We start from the raw sequence: 22,413 nt of genomic DNA on the forward strand, positions 1-22,413 counted from the left end.
GAATTACATTTTCAAAAGCTTTGATTTTAGAGGAAATATCAAATCTAAGGTTTTCAGGCAAGGGGGCACCCAGATTTGAACTGGGGACCTCTTGATCTGCAGTCAAATGCTCTACCACTGAGCTATACCCCCTGGTGCAAACACGATAAAAAAAACTTGGAATAGTCAGGGACTCAAAATGAAACTTTTCATCTCCTTAAAAAATTCTGCATCTCTAGAAACGTCAAAACGTTATACATTTTTGAAAGCCTTATACAATGAACCAATTTCATGATTCTTCTTGAAAACCTCTTACATTTTTCGAAAAGAAAGCTTTAAGAAACTTTATATGTGTATGCTGGGCTTTCAGAGATTTAAAGGAAACACTTCAGAATTTTGACATGTCTGCCAATGAAGATTTCAGACCTATATGTCCACCTTGTGAGAAACTCACTGTACATTAAATCTTTAGAACATCACAAAAGGAAACTTGATTTGAAAGAAAAAACTTGCTGTGAATGTACATTTGAAAGATGAGAAAGGATATTAATTTCTCTGGTGATTTTGCGATATATGCAACATCATACCTGAATTACATTTTCAAAAGCTTTGATTTTAGAGGAAATATCAAATCTAAGGTTTTCAGGAAAGGGGGCACCCTGATTTGAACTGGGGACCTCTTGATCTGCAGTCAAATGCTCTACCACTGAGCTATACCCCCTGCTGCTTATAACCATGAAAGCAAATTGAAAAAAAAAAAACTTGGAATAGAAGAGGATTCCAAATTAAACTTTTTATCTCCATAAAAAACTCTGCATCTCTAGAAACGTCAAAATGTTACACATTTGAAAGCCTTAAACAATAAACAAATTTCATGATTCTTTTTGAAAACCTCTCACATTTTTCGAAAGGAAAGCTTTAAGAAACTTAAAATGTGTATGCTGGGCTTTCAGAGATTTAAAGGAAACACTTGAGAATCTTGATATGTCTGGTAATGGAGATTTCAGACCTATGTGTCAATCTTGGCAGAAAATCACAATACATCAATTCATTAGATCCCCCAAGCAGAAAACCTGAGCTACAAGATCAATACTTGCTCTGAATCTACTTTTGACAAAGCCTAGTTTTTCAGTTCTCTGGTAATTCAGAGTAATTTGCAACACCTCTCCAGAAATACATTCAGGAAGCCTACTCTTCTAGAGCAAATGGCAAATCTAAGGTTTTCAGGCAAGGGGGCACCCAGATTTGAACTGGGGACCTCTTGATCTGCAGTCAAATGCTCTACCACTGAGCTATACCCCCTGGTGCAAATCAAATTAAAAAAACTTGGAATAGTCAGGGACTCAAAATGAAACTTTTCATCTCCATAAAAAATTCTGCATCTCTAGAAACGTCAAAACGTTATAAATTTAAAAGCCTTATACAATGAACCAATTTCATGATTGTTTTTGAAAACCTCTTACATTTTTCGAAAGGAAAGCTTTAAGAAACTTTATATGTGTATGCTGGGCTTTCAGAGATTTAAAGGAAACACTTCAGAATTTTGACATGTCTGCCAATGAAGATTTCAGACCTATATGTCCACCTTGTGAGAAACTCACTGTACATTAAATCTTTAGAACATCACAAAAGGAAACTTGATTTGAAAGAAAAAACTTGCTGTGAATGTACATTTGAAAGATGAGAAAGGACATTAATTTCTCTGGTGATTTTGCGATATATGCAACATCATGCCTGAATTACATTTTCAAAAGCTTTGATTTTAGAGGAAATATCAAATCTAAGGTATTCAGGAAAGGGGGCACCCAGATTTGAACTGGGGACCTCTTGATCTGCAGTCAAATGCTCTACCACTGAGCTATACCCCCTGCTGCTTATAACCATGAAAGCAAATTGAAAAAAAAAAAACTTGGAATAGAAGAGGATTCCAAATTAAACTTTTTATCTCCATAAAAAACTCTGCATCTCTAGAAACGTCAAAATGTTACACATTTGAAAGCCTTAAACAATAAACAAATTTCATGATTCTTTTTGAAAACCTCTCACATTTTTCGAAAGGAAAGCTTTAAGAAACTTAAAATGTGTATGCTGGGCTTTCAGAGATTTAAAGGAAACACTTGAGAATCTTGATATGTCTGGTAATGGAGATTTCAGACCTATGTGTCAATCTTGGCAGAAAATCACAATACATCAATTCATTAGATCCCCCAAGCAGAAAACCTGAGCTACAAGATCAATTCTTGCTCTGAATCTACTTTTGACAAAGCCTAGTTTTTCAGTTCTCTGGTAATTCAGAGTAATTTGCAACACCTCTCCAGAAATACATTCAGGAAGCCTACTCTTCTAGAGCAAATGGCAAATCTAAGGATTTCAGGCAAGGGGGCACCCAGATTTGAACTGGGGACCTCTTGATCTGCAGTCAAATGCTCTACCACTGAGCTATACCCCCTGGTGCAAATCAAATTAAAAAAACTTGGAATAGTCAGGGACTCAAAATGAAACTTTTCATCTCCTTAAAAAATTCTGCATCTCTAGAAACGTCAAAACGTTATAAATTTAAAAGCCTTATACAATGAACCAATTTCATGATTGTTTTTGAAAACCTCTTACATTTTTCGAAAGGAAAGCTTTAAGAAACTTTATATGTGTATGCTGGGCTTTCAGAGATTTAAAGGAAACACTTCAGAATTTTGACATGTCTGCCAATGAAGATTTCAGACCTATATGTCCACCTTGTGAGAAACTCACTGTACATTAAATCTTTAGAACATCACAAAAGGAAACTTGATTTGAAAGAAAAAACTTGCTGTGAATGTACATTTGAAAGATGAGAAAGGACATTAATTTCTCTGGTGATTTTGCGATATATGCAACATCATGCCTGAATTACATTTTCAAAAGCTTTGATTTTAGAGGAAATATCAAATCTAAGGTATTCAGGAAAGGGGGCACCCAGATTTGAACTGGGGACCTCTTGATCTGCAGTCAAATGCTCTACCACCGAGCTATACCCCCTGGTGCAAATCAACTTAAAAAAACTAGAATAGTCAGGGACTCAAAATGAAACTTTTCATCTCCATAAAAAATTCTGCATCTCTAGAAACGTCAAAACGTTATACATTTTTGAAAGCCTTATACAATGAACCAATTTCATGATTCTTCTTGAAAACCTCTTACATTTTTCGAAAGGAAAGCGTTAAGAAACTTTATATGTGTATGCTGGGCTTTCAGAGATTTAAAGGAAACACTTGAGAATTTTGACATGTCTGCCAATGAAGATTTCAGACCTATATGTCCACCTTGTGAGAAACTCACTGTACATTAAATCTTTAGAACATCACAAAAGGAAAGTTGATTTAAAAGAAAAACTTGCTGTGAATATACATTTGAAAGATAAGAAAGGATGTTAATTTTGCGAAATATGCAACATCATGCCTGAATTACATTTTCAAAAGCTTTGATTTTAGAGGAAATATCAAATCTAAGGTTTTCAGGAAAGGGGGCACCCAGATTTGAACTGGGGACCTCTTGATCTGCAGTCAAATGCTCTACCACTGAGCTATACCCCCTGGTGCAAACATGATAAAAAAAACTTGGAATAGTCAGGGACTCAAAATGAAACTTTTCATCTCCTTAAAAAATTCTGCATCTCTAGAAACATCAAAACGTTATAAATTTAAAAGCCTTATACAATGAACCAATTTCATGATTGTTTTTGAAAACCTCTTACATTTTTTGAAAGGAAAGCTTTAAGAAACTTTATATGTGTATGCTGGGCTTTCAGAGATTTAAAGGAAACACTTCAGAATTTTGACATGTCTGCCAATGAAGATTTCAGACCTATATGTCCACCTTGTGAGAAACTCACTGTACATTAAATCTTTAGAACATCACAAAAGGAAAGTTGATTTAAAAGAAAAACTTGCTGTGAATATACATTTGAAAGATAAGAAAGGATGTTAATTTTGCGATATATGCAACATCATGCCTGAATTACATTTTCAAAAGCTTTGATTTTAGAGGAAATATCAAATCTAAGGTTTTCAGGCAAGGGGGCACCCAGATTTGAATTGGGGACCTCTTGATCTGCAGTCAAATGCTCTACCACTGAGCTATACCCCCTGGTGCAAACACGATAAAAAAAACTTGGAATAGTCAGGGACTCAAAATGAAACTTTTCATCTCCATAAAAAATTCTGCATCTCTAGAAACGTCAAAACGTTATACATTTTTGAAAGCCTTACACAATGAACCAATTTCATGATTCTTCTTGAAAACCTCTTACATTTTTCGAAAGGAAAGCGTTAAGAAACTTTATATGTGCATGCTGGGCTTTCAGAGATTTAAAGGAAACACTTCAAAATTTTGACATGTCTGCCAATGAAGATTTCAGACCTATATGTCCACCTTGTGAGAAACTCACTGTACATTAAATCTTTAGAACATCACAAAAGGAAACTTGATTTAAAAGAAAAACTTTCTGTGAATATACATTTGAAAGATAAGAAAGGATGTTAATTTTGCGATATATGCAACATCATGCCTGAATTACATTTTCAGAAGCTTTGATTTTAGAGGAAATATCAAATCTAAGGGTTTCAGGCAAGGGGGCACTCAGATTTGAACTGGGGACCTCTTGATCTGCAGTCAAATGCTCTACCACTGAGCAATACCCCCTGCTAATTAGAGCCGTGAAAGCAAATTGAAAAAAAAAAATTGGAATAGTCAGGGAATCAAAATGAAATTTTTCATTTCCATAAAAAATTCTGCATCTCTAGAAACGTCAAAACGTTATACATTTTTGAAAGCCTTATACAATGAACCAATTTCATGATTGTTTTTGAAAACCTCTTACATTTTTTGAAAGGAAAGCTTTAAGAAACTTTATATGTGTATGCTGGGCTTTCAGAGATTTAAAGGAAACACTTGAGAATTTTGACATGTCTGCCAATGAAGATTTCAGACCTATATGTCCACCTTGTGAGAAACTCTCTGTACATTAAATCTTTAGAACATCACAAAAGGAAAGTTGATTTAAAAGAAAAACTTGCTGTGAATATACATTTGAAAGATAAGAAAGGATGTTAATTTTGCGAAATATGCAACATCATGCCTGAATTACATTTTCAAAAGCTTTGATTTTAGAGGAAATATCAAATCTAAGGTTTTCAGGAAAGGGGGCACCCAGATTTGAACTGGGGACCTCTTGATCTGCAGTCAAATGCTCTACCACTGAGCTATACCCCCTGGTGCAAACATGATAAAAAAAACTTGGAATAGTCAGGGACTCAAAATGAAACTTTTCATCTCCTTAAAAAATTCTGCATCTCTAGAAACATCAAAACGTTATAAATTTAAAAGCCTTATACAATGAACCAATTTCATGATTGTTTTTGAAAACCTCTTACATTTTTTGAAAGGAAAGCTTTAAGAAACTTTATATGTGTATGCTGGGCTTTCAGAGATTTAAAGGAAACACTTCAGAATTTTGACATGTCTGCCAATGAAGATTTCAGACCTATATGTCCACCTTGTGAGAAACTCACTGTACATTAAATCTTTAGAACATCACAAAAGGAAAGTTGATTTAAAAGAAAAACTTGCTGTGAATATACATTTGAAAGATAAGAAAGGATGTTAATTTTGCGATATATGCAACATCATGCCTGAATTACATTTTCAAAAGCTTTGATTTTAGAGGAAATATCAAATCTAAGGTTTTCAGGCAAGGGGGCACCCAGATTTGAATTGGGGACCTCTTGATCTGCAGTCAAATGCTCTACCACTGAGCTATACCCCCTGGTGCAAACACGATAAAAAAAACTTGGAATAGTCAGGGACTCAAAATGAAACTTTTCATCTCCATAAAAAATTCTGCATCTCTAGAAACGTCAAAACGTTATACATTTTTGAAAGCCTTACACAATGAACCAATTTCATGATTCTTCTTGAAAACCTCTTACATTTTTCGAAAGGAAAGCGTTAAGAAACTTTATATGTGCATGCTGGGCTTTCAGAGATTTAAAGGAAACACTTCAAAATTTTGACATGTCTGCCAATGAAGATTTCAGACCTATATGTCCACCTTGTGAGAAACTCACTGTACATTAAATCTTTAGAACATCACAAAAGGAAACTTGATTTAAAAGAAAAACTTTCTGTGAATATACATTTGAAAGATAAGAAAGGATGTTAATTTTGCGATATATGCAACATCATGCCTGAATTACATTTTCAGAAGCTTTGATTTTAGAGGAAATATCAAATCTAAGGGTTTCAGGCAAGGGGGCACCCAGATTTGAACTGGGGACCTCTTGATCTGCAGTCAAATGCTCTACCACTGAGCAATACCCCCTGCTAATTAGAGCCGTGAAAGCAAATTGAAAAAAAAAAATTGGAATAGTCAGGGAATCAAAATGAAATTTTTCATTTCCATAAAAAATTCTGCATCTCTAGAAACGTCAAAACGTTATACATTTTTGAAAGCCTTATACAATGAACCAATTTCATGATTCTTTTTGAAAACCTCTTACATTTTTCGAAAGGAAAGCTTTAAGAAACTTTATATGTGTATGCTGAGCTTTCAGAGATTTAAAGGAAACACTTCACAATTTTGACATGTCTGCCAATGGAGATTTTAGACTTATATGTCCACCTTGTGAGAAACTCTCTGTACATTAAATCTTTAGAACATCACAAAAGGAAACTTGATTTGAAAGAAAAAACTTGCTGTGAATGTACATTTGAAAGATAAGAAAGGATATATGCAACATCATGCCTGAATTACATTTTCAAAAGCTTTGATTTTAGAGGAAATATCAAATCTAATGTTTTCAGGCAAGGGGGCACCCAGATTTGAACTGGGGACCTCTTGATCTGCAGTCCAATGCTCTACCACTGAGCTATACCCCCTAGTGCAAACACGATAAAAAAACTTGGAATAGTCAGGGACTCAAAGTGAAACTTTTCATCTCCTTAAAAAATTCTGCATCTCTAGAAACGTCAAAACGTTATAAATTTAAAAGCCTTATACAATGAACCAATTTCATGATTGTTTTTGAAAACCTCTCACATTTTTCGAAAGGAAAGCGTTAAGAAACTTTATATGTGTATGCTGGGCTTTCAGAGATTTAAAGGAAACACTTCAAAATTTTGACATGTCTGCCAATGAAGATTTCAGACCTATATGTCCACCTTGTGAGAAACTCTCTGTACATTAAATCTTTAGAACATCACAAAAGGAAACTTGATTTGAAAGAAAAAACTTGCTGTGAATGTACATTTGCAAGATAAGAAAGGATATTAATTTCTCTGGTGATTTTGCGATATATGCAACATCATGCCTGAATTACATTTTCAAAAGCTTTGATTTTAGAGGAAATATCAACTCTAAGGTTTTCAGGAAAGGAGCACCCAGATTTGAACTGGGGACCTCTTGATCTGCAGTCAAATGCTCTACCACTGAGCTATACCCCCTGCTGCTTATAATCATGAAAGCAAATTGAAAAAAAAAAAACTTGGAATAGAAGCGCATTCAAAATGAAACTTTTATCTCCATAAAAAACTCTGCATCTCTAGAAACGTCAAAATGTTACACATTTTTGAAAGCCTTATACAATGAACCAATTTCATGATTCTTCTTGAAAACCTCTTACATTTTTCGAAAGGAAAGCGTTAAGAAACTTTATATGTGTATGCTGGGCTTTCAGAGATTTAAAGGAAACACTTCAAAATTTTGACATGTCTGCCAATGAAGATTTCAGACCTATATGGCAACCTTGTGAGAAACTCACTGTACATTGAATCTTTAGAACATCACAAAAGGAAAGTTGATTTGAACGAAAAACTTGCTGTGAATATACATATGAAAGATAAGAAAGGATGTTAATTTTGCGATATATGCAACATCATGCCTGAATTACATTTTCAAAAGCTTTGATTTTAGAGGAAATATCAAATCTAAGGTTTTCAGGCAAGGGGGCACCCAGATTTGAACTGGGGACCTCTTGATCTGCAGTCAAATTCTCTACCACTGACCTATACCCCCTGGTACAAACATGATAAAAAAAACTTGGAATAGTCAGGGACTCAAAATGAAACTTTTCATCTCCTTAAAAAATTCTGCATCTCTAGAAACGTCAAAACGTTATAAATTTAAAAGCCTTATACAATGAACCAATTTCATGATTGTTTTTGAAAACCTCTTACATTTTTCGAAAGGAAAGCTTTAAGAAACTTTATATGTGTATGCTGGGCTTTCAGAGATTTAAAGGAAACACTTCAGAATTTTGACATGTCTGCCAATGAAGATTTCAGACCTATATGTCCACCTTGTGCCCTGCGATGGACTGGCGACCTGTCCAGGGTGTATCCTGCCTTCCGCCCGAAGACTGCTGGGATAGGCTCCAGCATCCCCCCGCGACCCTGACGGAGAAGCGGCTTAGAAAATGGATGGATGGATGGATGGATGGATGGATGTCCACCTTGTGAGAAACTCACTGTACATTAAATCTTTAGAACATCACAAAAGGAAACTTGATTTGAAAGAAAAAACTTGCTGTGAATGTACATTTGAAAGATAAGAAAGGATATTAATTTCTCTGGTGATTTTGCGATATATGCAACATCGAAATATCAAATCTAAGGTTTTCAGGAAAGGGGGCACCCAGATTTGAACTGGGGACCTCTTGATCTGCAGTCAAATGCTCTACCACTGAGCTATACCCCCTGGTGCAAACATGATAAAAAAAACTTGGAATTGTCAGGGACTCAAAATGAAACTTTTCATCTCCTTAAAAAATTCTGCATCTCTAGAAACGTCAAAACGTTATAAATTTAAAAGCCTTATACAATGAACCAATTTCATGATTGTTTTTGAAAACCTCTCACATTTTTCGAAAGGAAAGCTTTAAGAAACTTAAAATGTGTATGCTGGGCTTTCAGAGATTTAAAGGAAACACTTGAGAATCTTGATATGTCTGGTAATGGAGATTTCAGACCTATGTGTCAATCTTGGCAGAAAATCACAATACATCAATTCATTAGATCCCCCAAGCAGAAAACCTGAGCTACAAGATCAATACTTGCTCTGAATCTACTTTTGACAAAGCCTAGTTTTTCAGTTCTCAGGTAATTCAGAGTAATTTGCAACACCTCTCCAGAAATACATTCAGGAAGCCTACTCTTCTAGAGGAAATGGCAAATCTAAGGTTTTCAGGGAAGGGGGCACCCAGATTTGAACTGGGGACCTCTTGATCTGCAGTCAAATGCTCTACCACTGAGCTATACCCCCTGGTGCAAACACGATAAAAAAAACTTGGAATAGTCAGGGACTCAAAATGAAACTTTTCATCTCCTTAAAAAATTCTGCATCTCTAGAAACGTCAAAACGTTATAAATTTAAAAGCCTTATACAATGAACCAATTTCATGATTGTTTTTGAAAACCTCTTACATTTTTCGAAAGGAAAGCTTTAAGAAACTTTATATGTGTATGCTGGGCTTTCAGAGATTTAAAGGAAACACTTCAGAATTTTGACATGTCTGCCAATGAAGATTTCAGACCTATATGTCCACCTTGTGAGAAACTCACTGTACATTAAATCTTTAGAACATCACAAAAGGAAACTTGATTTGAAAGAAAAAACTTGCTGTGCTTTGAAAGATAAGAAAGGATATTAATTTCTCTGGTGATTTTGCGATATATGCAACATCATGCCTGAATTACATTTTCAAAAGCTTTGATTTTAGAGGAAATATCAAATCTAAGGTTTTCAGGCAAGGGGGTACCCAGATTTGAACTGGGGACCTCTTGATATGCAGTGAAATGCTCTACCACTGAGCTATACCCCCTGCTGCTTATAAGCATGAAAGCAAATTGAAAAAAAAAAACTTGGAATAGAAGCGGATTCAAAATGAAACTTTTTATCTCCATAAAAAACTCTGCATCTCTAGAAACGTCAAAATGTTACACATTTGAAAGCCTTAAACAATAAACAAATTTCATGATTCTTTTTGAAAACCTCTCACATTTTTCGAAAGGAAAGCTTTAAGAAACTTAAAATGTGTATGCTGGGCTTTCAGAGATTTAAAGGAAACACTTGAGAATCTTGATATGTCTGGTAATGGAGATTTCAGACCTATGTGTCAATCTTGGCAGAAAATCACAATACATCAATTCATTAGATCCCCCAAGCAGAAAACCTGAGCTACAAGATCAATACTTGCTCTGAATCTACTTTTGACAAAGCCTAGTTTTTCAGTTCTCAGGTAATTCAGAGTAATTTGCAACACCTCTCCAGAAATACATTCAGGAAGCCTACTCTTCTAGAGCAAATGGCAAATCTAAGGTTTTCAGGCAAGGGGCACCCAGATTTGAACTGGGGACCTCTTGATCTGCAGTCAAATGCTCTACCACTGAGCTATACCCCCTGCTGCTTAAAACCATGAAAGCAAATTGAAAAAAAAAAATTGGAATAATCAGGGACTCAAAATGAAACTTTTCATCTCCATAAAAAATTCTGCATCTCTAGAAACGTCAAAATGTTATACATTTTTGAAAGCCTTACACAATGAACCAATTTCATGATTCTTTTTGAAAACCTCTTACATTTTTCGAAAGGAAAGCGTTAAGAAACTTTATATGTGTATGCTGGGCTTTCAGAGATTTAAAGGAAACACTTCAAAATTTTGACATGTCTGCCAATGAAGATTTCAGACTTATATGTCCACCTTGTGAGAAACTCTCTGTACATTAAATCTTTAGAACATCACAAAAGGAAACTTGATTTGAAAGAAAAAACTTGCTGTGAATGTACATTTGAAAGATAAGAAAGGATATTAATTTCTCTGGTGATTTTGCGATATATGCAACATCATGCCTGAATTACATTTTCAAAAGCTTTGATTTTAGAGGAAATATCAAATCTAAGGTTTTCAGGAAAGGGGCACCCAGATTTGAACTGGGGACCTCTTGATCTGCAGTCAAATGCTCTACCACTGAGCTATACCCCCTGCTGCTTATAACCATGAAAGCAAATTGAAAAAAAAAAAACTTGGAATAGAAGCGGATTCAAAATGAAACTTTTTATCTCCATAAAAAACTCTGCATCTCTAGAAACGTCAAAATGTTACACATTTGAAAGCCTTAAACAATAAACAAATTTCATGATTCTTTTGAAAACCTCTCACATTTTTCGAAAGGAAAGCTTTAAGAAACTTAAAATGTGTATGCTGGGCTTTCAGAGATTTAAAGGAAACACTTGAGAATCTTGATATGTCTGGTAATGGAGATTTCAGACCTATGTGTCAATCTTGGCAGAAAATCACAATACATCAATTCATTAGATCCCCCAAGCAGAAAACCTGAGCTACAAGATCAATACTTGCTCTGAATCTACTTTTGACAAAGCCTAGTTTTTCAGTTCTCAGGTAATTCAGAGTAATTTGCAACACCTCTCCAGAAATACATTCAGGAAGCCTACTCTTCTAGAGCAAATGGCAAATCTAAGGTTTTCAGGGAAGGGGGCACCCAGATTTGAACTGGGGACCTCTTGATCTGCAGTCAAATGCTCTACCACTGAGCTATACCCCCTGGTGCAAACACGATAAAAAAAACTTGGAATAGTCAGGGACTCAAAATGAAACTTTTCATCTCCTTAAAAAATTCTGCATCTCTAGAAACGTCAAAACGTTATAAATTTAAAAGCCTTATACAATGAACCAATTTCATGATTGTTTTTGAAAACCTCTTACATTTTTCGAAAGGAAAGCTTTAAGAAACTTTATATGTGTATGCTGGGCTTTCAGAGATTTAAAGGAAACACTTCAGAATTTTGACATGTCTGCCAATGAAGATTTCAGACCTATATGTCCACCTTGTGAGAAACTCACTGTACATTAAATCTTTAGAACATCACAAAAGGAAACTTGATTTGAAAGAAAAAACTTGCTGTGCTTTGAAAGATAAGAAAGGATATTAATTTCTCTGGTGATTTTGCGATATATGCAACATCATGCCTGAATTACATTTTCAAAAGCTTTGATTTTAGAGGAAATATCAAATCTAAGGTTTTCAGGCAAGGGGGTACCCAGATTTGAACTGGGGACCTCTTGATATGCAGTGAAATGCTCTACCACTGAGCTATACCCCCTGCTGCTTATAAGCATGAAAGCAAATTGAAAAAAAAAAACTTGGAATAGAAGCGGATTCAAAATGAAACTTTTTATCTCCATAAAAAACTCTGCATCTCTAGAAACGTCAAAATGTTACACATTTGAAAGCCTTAAACAATAAACAAATTTCATGATTCTTTTTGAAAACCTCTCACATTTTTCGAAAGGAAAGCTTTAAGAAACTTAAAATATGTATGCTGGGCTTTCAGAGATTTAAAGGAAACACTTGAGAATCTTGATATGTCTGGTAATGGAGATTTTAGACCTATGTGTCAATCTTGGCAGAAAATCACAATACATCAATTCATTAGATCCCCCAAGCAGAAAACCTGAGCTACAAGATCAATACTTGCTCTGAATCTACTTTTGACAAAGCCTAGTTTTTCAGTTCTCAGGTAATTCAGAGTAATTTGCAACACCTCTCCAGAAATACATTTAGGAAGCCTACTCTTCTAGAGCAAATGGCAAATCTAAGGTTTTCAGGCAAGGGGCACCCAGATTTGAACTGGGGACCTCTTGATCTGCAGTCAAATGCTCTACCACTGAGCTATAACCCCTGGTGCAAATTAAATAAAAAAAACTTGGAATAGTCAGGGACTCAAAATGAAACTTTTCATCTCCTTAAAAAATTCTGCATCTCTAGAAACGTCAAAACGTTATAAATTTAAAAGCCTTATACAATGAACCAATTTCATGATTGTTTTTGAAAACCTCTTACATTTTTCGAAAGGAAAGCTTTAAGAAACTTTATATGTGTATGCTGGGCTTTCAGAGATTTAAAGGAAACACTTCAGAATTTTGACATGTCTGCCAATGAAGATTTCAGACCTATATGTCCACCTTGTGAGAAACTCACTGTACATTAAATCTTTAGAACATCACAAAAGGAAACTTGATTTGAAAGAAAAAACTTGCTGTGCTTTGAAAGATAAGAAAGGATATTAATTTCTCTGGTGATTTTGCGATATATGCAACATCATGCCTGAATTACATTTTCAAAAGCTTTGATTTTAGAGGAAATATCAAATCTAAGGTTTTCAGGCAAGGGGGTACCCAGATTTGAACTGGGGACCTCTTCATCTGCAGTCAAATGCTCTACCACTGAGCTATACCCCCTGCTGCTTAGAGCCATGAAAGCAAATTGAAAAAAAAAAAATTGGAATAGTCAGGGACTGACCTATGTGTCAATCTTGGCAGAAAATCACAATACATCAATTCATTAGATCCCCCAAGCAGAAAACCTGAGCTACAAGATCAATACTTGCTCTGAATCTACTTTTGACAAAGCCTAGTTTTTCAGTTCTCAGGTAATTCAGAGTAATTTGCAACACCTCTCCAGAAATACATTCAGGAAGCCTACTCTTCTAGAGCAAATGGCAAATCGAAGGTTTTCAGGCAAGGGGGCACCCAGATTTGAACTGGGGACCTCTTGATCTGCAGTCAAACACTCTACCACTGAGCTATACCCCCTGCTGCTTAGAGCCATGAAAGCAAATTGAAAAAAAAAAAATTGGAATAGTCAGGGACTCAAAATGAAACTTTTCATCTCCATAAAAAATTCTGCATCTCTAGAAACGTCAAAACGTTATACATTTTTGAAAGCCTTATACAATGAACCAATTTCATGATTCTTTTTGAAAACCTCTTACATTTTTCGAAAGGAAAGCTTTAAGAAACTTAAAATGTGTATGCTGGGCTTTCAGAGATTTAAAGGAAACACGTGAGAATCTTGATATGTCTGGTAATGGAGATTTCAGACCAATGTGTCAATCTTGGCAGAAAATCACAATACATCAATTCATTAGATCCCCCAAGCAGAAAACCTGAGCTACAAGATCAATACTTGCTCTGAATCTACTTTTGACAAAGCCTAGTTTTTCAGTTCTCAGGTAATTCAGAGTAATTTGCAACACCTCTCCAGAAATACATTCAGAAAGCCTACTCTTCTAGAGCAAATGGCAAACCTAAGGTTTTCAGGGAAGGGGGCACCCAGATTTGAACTGGGGACCTCTTGATCTGCAGTCAAATGCTCTACCACTGAGCTATACCCCGTGATGCAAATTAAATTAAAAAAACTTGGAATAGTCAGGGACTCAAAATGAAACTTTTCATCTCCTTAAAAAATTCTGCATCTCTAGAAACGTCAAAACGTTATAAATTTAAAAGCCTTATACAATGAACCAATTTCATGATTGTTTTTGAAAACCTCTTACATTTTTCGAAAGGAAAGCTTTAAGAAACTTTATATGTGTATGCTGGGCTTTCAGAGATTTAAAGGAAACACGTGAGAATCTTGATATGTCTGGTAATGGAGATTTCAGACCAATGTGTCAATCTTGGCAGAAAATCACAATACATCAATTCATTAGATACCCCAAGCAGAAAACCTGAGCTACAAGATCAATACTTGCTCTGAATCTACTTTTGACAAAGCCTAGTTTTTCAGTTCTCAGGTAATTCTGAGTAATTTGCAACACCTCTCCAGAAATACATTCAGAAAGCCTACTCTTCTAGAGCAAATGGCAAACCTAAGGTTTTCAGGGAAGGGGGCACCCAGATTTGAACTGGGGACCTCTTGATCTGCAGTCAAATGCTCTACCACTGAGCTATACCCCGTGATGCAAATTAAATTAAAAAAACTTGGAATAGTCAGGGACTCAAAATGAAACTTTTCATCTCCTTAAAAAATTCTGCATCTCTAGAAACGTCAAAACGTTATAAATTTAAAAGCCTTATACAATGAACCAATTTCATGATTGTTTTTGAAAACCTCTTACATTTTTCGAAAGGAAAGCTTTAAGAAACTTTATATGTGTATGCTGGGCTTTCAGAGATTTAAAGGAAACACGTGAGAATCTTGATATGTCTGGTAATGGAGATTTCAGACCAATGTGTCAATCTTGGCAGAAAATCACAATACATCAATTCATTAGATCCCCCAAGCAGAAAACCTGAGCTACAAGATCAATACTTGCTCTGAATCTACTTTTGACAAAGCCTAGTTTTTCAGTTCTCAGGTAATTCTGAGTAATTTGCAACACCTCTCCAGAAATACATTCAGAAAGCCTACTCTTCTAGAGCAAATGGCAAACCTAAGGTTTTCAGGGAAGGGGGCACCCAGATTTGAACTGGGGACCTCTTGATCTGCAGTCAAATGCTCTACCACTGAGCTATACCCCGTGATGCAAATTAAATTAAAAAAACTTGGAATAGTCAGGGACTCAAAATGAAACTTTTCATCTCCTTAAAAAATTCTGCATCTCTAGAAACGTCAAAACGTTATAAATTTAAAAGCCTTATACAATGAACCAATTTCATGATTGTTTTTGAAAACCTCTTACATTTTTCGAAAGGAAAGCTTTAAGAAACTTTATATGTGTATGCTGGGCTTTCAGAGATTTAAAGGAAACACGTGAGAATCTTGATATGTCTGGTAATGGAGATTTCAGACCAATGTGTCAATCTTGGCAGAAAATCACAATACATCAATTCATTAGATCCCCCAAGCAGAAAACCTGAGCTACAAGGTCAATACTTGCTCTGAATCTACTTTTGACAAAGCCTAGTTTTTCAGTTCTCAGGTAATTCTGAGTAATTTGCAACACCTCTCCAGAAATACATTCAGAAAGCCTACTCTTCTAGAGCAAATGGCAAACCTAAGGTTTTCAGGGAAGGGGGCACCCAGATTTGAACTGGGGACCTCTTGATCTGCAGTCAAAAGCTCTACTACTGAGCTATACCCCCTGATGCAAATTAAATTAAAAAAACTTGGAATAGTCAGGGACTCAAAATGAAACTTTTCATCTCCTTAAAAAATTCTGCATCTCTAGAAACGTCAAAACGTTATAAATTTAAAAGCCTTATACAATGAACCAATTTCATGATTGTTTTTGAAAACCTCTTACATTTTTCGAAAGGAAAGCTTTAAGAAACTTTATATGTGTATGCTGGGCTTTCAGAGATTTAACGGAAACACTTCAGAATTTTGACATGTCTGCCAATGAAGATTTCAGACCTATATGTCCACCTTGTGAGAAACTCACTGTACATTAAATCTTTAGAACATCACAAAAGGAAACTTGATTTGAAAGAAAAAACTTGCTGTGCTTTGAAAGATAATAAAGGATATTAATTTCTCTGGTGATTTTGCGATATATGCAACATCATGCCTGAATTACATTTTCAAAAGCTTTGATTTTAGAGGAAATATCAAATCTAAGGTTTTCAGGCAAGGGGGTACCCAGATTTGAACTGGGGACCTCTTGATCTGCAGTCAAATGCTCTACCACTGAGCTATACCCCGTGGTGCAAATCAAATTAAAAAAACTTGGAATAGTCAGGGACTCAAAATGAAACTTTTCATCTCCTTAAAAAATTCTGCATCTCTAGAAACGTCAAAACGTTATAAATTTAAAAGCCTTATACAATGAACCAATTTCATGATTGTTTTTGAAAACCTCTCACATTTTTCGAAAGGAAAGCGTTAAGAAACTTTATATGTGTATGCTGGGCTTTCAGAGATTTAAAGGAAACACTTCAAAATTTTGACATGTCTGCCAATGAAGATTTCAGACCTATATGTCCACCTTGTGAGAAACTCTCTGTACATTAAATCTTTAGAACATCACAAAAGGAAACTTGATTTGAAAGAAAAAACTTGCTGTGAATGTACATTTGCAAGATAAGAAAGGATGTTAATTTTGCGATATATGCAACATCATGCCTGAATTACATTTTCAAAAGCTTTGATTTTAGAGGAAATATCAAATCTAAGGTTTTCAGGCAAGGGGGCACCCAGATTTGAACTGGGGACCTCTTGATCTGCAGTCAAATGCTCTACCACTGAGCTATACCCCCTGGTGCAAATCAAATTAAAAAAACTTGGAATAGTCAGGGACTCAAAATGAAACTTTTCATCTCCATAAAAAATTCTGCATCTCTAGAAACGTCAAAACGTTATACATTTTTGAAAGCCTTATACAATGAACCAATTTCATGATTGTTTTTGAAAACCTCTTACATTTTTCGAAAGGAAAGCTTTAAGAAACTTTATATGTGTGTCCTGGGCTTTCAGAGATTTACATGAAACACTTCAGAATTTCCTCTCCATGGATCACCACCTTATCGTGGTGGAGGGGTTTGCGTGCTTGAATGATCCTGGGAGCTATGTTTTCTGGAGCAAAGCTCCTGGTAGGGTCTCCCATGGCAAACTGGTCCTAGGTGACATGTCAGACAAAGTGTGATCCATAATAACCCCTATGAAGACACAAAAACGGGACTTGTGTACCCTGCCTGGAACAGGGTTACCGGGGCCCCACCCTGGAGCCAGGCCTGGGGGAGGGGCTCGCCAGCAAGCGTCTGGTGGCCGGGCATTTACTCATGGTGCCCAGCCGGGCCCAGCCCGAAGGAGTTACATGAGTCCCCCCTCCCATCGACCCACCACCAATGGGAGGGGCAGTAGTAGGGGTTCGGTACATTGTCCGAAGGCGTGGGCCTTGGCGTTCTGATCCTCGGTTGCTGAAACTGGCTTTTGGAACTTCGAACGTTACCTCACTGGCGGGGAAGGAGCCTGTGTTGGTGCGCGAGGTTGAGAGATAACGGCTAGATATAGTCGGGCTCACCTCAACACACAGCTTGGGCTCTGGGTCCAATCTCCTTGAGAGGGGCTGGACTTTATTCTTTTCTGGAGTTGCCCATGGTGAGAGGTGGCGGGCAGGTGTGGGCTTTCTCATAGCCCCTCGACTCGGTGCCTGTATGTTGGGGTTTTCTCCGGTGGACGAGAGGGTAGCTTCCCTATGCCTTCGGGTTGGGGAACGAGTCCTTACTGCTGTCTGTGCTTATGCACTGTACAGCAGTTCAGAGTACCCAGCCTTCTTAGAGTCCTTGGGAAGGGTGCTTGAAAGTGCTCCTCCTGGAGACTCTATTGTCCTACTGGGGGACTTCAACGCTCACGTGGGCAATGACAGGGAGACCTGGAGGGGTGTGATTGGGAGGAATGGCCTCTCTGATCTGAACCCAAGTGGTGTTCAGTTTTTGGACTTCTGTGCAAACCACAGTTTGTCCATCACGAACACCATGTTTGAACACAAGGATGTCCATAAGTGCACATGGCACCAGGACACCCTAGGCTGCAGTTCAATGATTGACTTTGTAGTCATGTCATCGGACTCGCGGCCATGTGTTTTGGACACTCGGGTAAAGAGAAGAGCTGAGCTGTCAACTGATCACCACCTGGTGGTGAGTTGGATCAGGTGGTGGGGGATGATGCCGGTCAGACCAGGCAAGCCCAAACGTATAGTGAGGGTTTGCTGAGAACGTCTAGCAGAAGAACCTGTCAGATTGATCTTCAACTCACACCTCCGTCAGAACTTTGACCAGATATCAGGGGAGGTGGGGGACATTGACTCAGAATGGGCCATGTTCCGTTCCTCCATTGCTGAAGCGGCTGACTGTAGCTGTGGCCGTAAGGTAGTTGGTGCCTGTCGGGGCGGTAATCCTCGAACCAGGTGGTGGACACCCCAGGTGAGAGATGCCGTCAAGCTGAAGAAGGAGTCCTACCGGGCATGGTTGGCCTGTGGGACACCAGAGGCAGCTGGCAGGTATCGACAGGCCAAGCCATCTGCGGCTTCAGTTGTCGCCAAGGCAAAAACCCGTGTATGGGAGGAGTTTGGTGAGGCCTTGGAAAGTGACTTTAAGTCGGCTCCGAAAAGATTCTGGCAAACCGTCAGGCGACTCAGAAGGGGAAAGCAGTGTGCCACTAGCACTGTATATAGTGGAGATGGTGTGCTGCTGACTTCGACTGAAGACGTCATTGGGCAGTGGAAGGAATACTTTGAGGACCTTCTCAATTCCACCGACACGTTCTCCAGTGAGGAGGCTGAGTCTGGGGACATGGGAATAGGCTTGTCCATTACTGAGGCCGAAGTCGCTAAGGTAGTTAAGAAGCTCCTTGGTGGCAAGGCTCCAGGGGTGGATGAGATACGCCCTGAGTTCCTCAAGGCTCTGGATGTTGTGGGGCTGTCTTGGCTGACACGCCTTTTCAACATTGCGTGGACATCGGGGGCAGTGCCACTGGATTGGCAGACTGGGGTGGTGGTGCCTCTTTTTAAAAAAGGGAACCGGAGGGTGTGTTCCAACTACAGGGGAATCACACTCCTCAGCCTCCCTGGCAAGGTCAATGCAGGGGTACTGGAGAAGAGAGTGTGGCTTATAGTCGAACCTCGGATCCAGGAGGAGCAGTGCGGGTTCCGCCCTGGTCGTGGAACACTGGACCAACTCTTCACCCTCTCCAGGATTCTGGAGGGTTCATGGGATTTTGCCCAACCAGTCCACATGTGCTTTGTGGATCTGGAGAAGGCATTTGACTGTGTTCCCCGGGGTATTCTGTGGGAGGTGCTTCGGGAGTACGGGGTACATGGCTCTTTGCTACGAGCCATTCAGGCCCTGTACAAACAAAGCTGGAGTTTGGTTCCCATAGCCGGCAGTAAGTCAGACTCATTCCCAGTGAGAGTTGGACTCCGTCAGGGCTGCCCTTTGTCACCGATTCTATTCATAATTTTTATGGATAGAATTTCTAGGCGCAGTCAATGGATGGAGGGTGTCCGGTTTGGTGACCTCAGGGTCACATCGCTGCTGTTTGCAGATGGTGTGGTCCTATTGGAGGCATCAGGCCACGAACTTCAGCTTTTCCGAGTGTGAAGCGGCTGAGATGAGATTCAGTACCTCTAAATCCGAGACCATGGTTCTCAGGCGGAAAAGGGTGGAGAGCCCTCTCTGGGTCGGGGATAGGCTCTTGCCTCAAGTGGAGGAGTTCAAGTATCTTGGGGTCTTGTTCAATTGAAAAAAAAATTTGGAACAGAAGCGGATTCCAAACCAAACTTTTTATCTCCATAAAAAATTCTGCATCTCTAGAAGTGTCAAAATGTTATACATTTGAAAGCTTTAAACAATAAACAAATTTCATGATTCTTTTTGAAAACATTTTTCGAAAGGAAAGCTTTAAGAAACCTAAAATGTGTATGCTGGGCTGTCAGAGATTTAATCTTGATATGTCTGGTAATGGAGATTTCAGACCTGTGTGTCAATCTTGGCAGAAATTCACAATACATCAATTCATTAGATCCCCCAAGCAGAAAACCTGAGTTACAAGATCAATACTTGCTCTGAATCTACTTTTGACAAAGCCTAGTTTTTCAGTTCTCAGGTAATTTCTGGATTTCTGAATTTCTGAATGTATTTCTGGAGAGCTGTTGCAAATTTCTCTGAATTCTCTCCAGAAATACATTCAGGAAGCCTACTCTTCTAGAACAAAAGGCAAATCTAAGGTTTTCAGACAAGGGGGCACAGAGATTTGAACTGGGGGCCTCTTGAGCTGCAGTCAAATGCTCTACCACTGAGCTATACCCCCTGGTAGCAAAAAAAAAAAATAGTGTCAATAGAAATGTCAAAATGTTATACATTTGAAAGTCTTAAACAATAAACAAATTTCATGGTTCTTTTTGAAAACCTCTTACATTTTTCGAAAGGAAAGCTTTTAGAACCTTAAAATGTGTATGCTGGGCTGTCAGAGATTTAATGGAAACATTTGAGAATCTTGAAATGTCAGGCAATGGAGATTTCAGAACTATGTGTCAGTCTTGGCAGAAATTCACAATACATCAATTCATTAGATCCCCCAAGCAGGAAACCTCATTCAAAAGAAAAAAACTTCCTCTGAATGTACATATGACAAAACCCAGATTTTCATTTCTCAGGTGTTTTTGAGAAATTTGAAATGTCAGTCCTGTATTACATTTTGAAAATCTTTGCTTTTAGAGTAAATTTTATTTCTAATGTTTTAAGGCAAGGAGGCACCCAGATTTGAACAGGGGACCTCTGGATCTCCTGTCAAATGCTCTACCCCTGAAAAAAAATCTAAAAGGAAAATGTTTCTCAGTAAAGCTGGCCAGCTCAAGTTGAAATTTCCCATCTCCTGACTCATCAGATCATTATATATTTAAAAGCCTTAAACACTGAACAAACTCTGTGGTTGTGTTAATATCCCCTTTACATTTTTTGTAAAGGAAAACTTTGAGAAACTTTAAATCTGTATGCTGGGCTGTTAGAAATTTTAAAGAAACCCTTCAGAATCTTGAAATCAGGCAATGAAGATTTCAGACCTCTGTGTCAATTTTGTGACAAACTCTCAATATATGAAATCATTAGATCCCCAAAAAAGGAACCTGGTTTAAAAGGAAAAACCTGCTCCTAGTTCATGTTTGAAAAAGTCCTGGTATTTTTCTCAGATTATATTGAGACATTTGCAATTTCAGGCCAGAATTTTGATAAGCCTTGCTTTGAGAGAACCCGTTAATTCCAAGTTTTTCAGGCTTACCCAGATTTGAACTATGGATTACTTGATATGCCATTACATGCTCTACCACTGAGATATACCCCTTACAATTGCAATTGCAAAAGAAAAAACAATGAGGATTGAAATGGTTTCTGAATAAAACTGTTCATCTTAGGTAAAAATTATCCATCATTTGAATCATGAGTTTGTGATTCTGTGAATTTGTTAAAAATTCTTTAACATGGTTTTAAAGGAAAGCTTTTTGTAGGCTTGACTGTCTGAGATTTATTTTATTTTTACAGTCCACTTTGAATTGTAAACTTTCTTGTGGCACCTTAATTTCCAAGCCTTTCCAGCAAGTGGCCACTCTGCTTTTAGCTTGGGATTTCTTAATTTGCCATCAAGTGCTCTACCATCGAGCTACACCCCACTGCTTGGAGACATTTGTGGTTGAAAAAATAAAGATATCCGGAGAAGGTTTTGACACATTAGTTGAAGGTTGGCAATAAACCAACCATTAGGGCTATACTTTGTGTACTTCTGGTGCCGGTTCCAAGCCCGGATAAATGGTGAGGGTTGCGTCAGGAAGGGCATCCGACGTAAAACTTGTGCCAAAACTATCATGCGCATCACAAATATGATTGCCATACCGGATCGGTCGAGGCCCGGGTTAACAACGACCGCCTCCGGTGCTGTTGACCAGCAGGGTGCCGGTGGAAATTGTTCAAGACAGTAGTAGAGACTGTGGCTCTGTCTAAAAGACAGGAGACTGAGCTGGAGGTGACGGAACTGAAGATGCTGAGATTTTCGTTGGGAGTGACAAGGCTGGACAAGATTAGAAATGAGCAGATCAGAGGGACAGTGAAGGTGGAGCAGTTTGGAGATAAATCCAGAGAGGCCAAGTTGAGATGGTTTGGACATGTGTTGAGG

This window comes from Pygocentrus nattereri, chromosome 1 (genome assembly GCF_015220715.1).
Source record: "Pygocentrus nattereri isolate fPygNat1 chromosome 1, fPygNat1.pri, whole genome shotgun sequence".
Taxonomy (NCBI): Eukaryota; Metazoa; Chordata; class Actinopteri; order Characiformes; family Serrasalmidae; genus Pygocentrus; species Pygocentrus nattereri.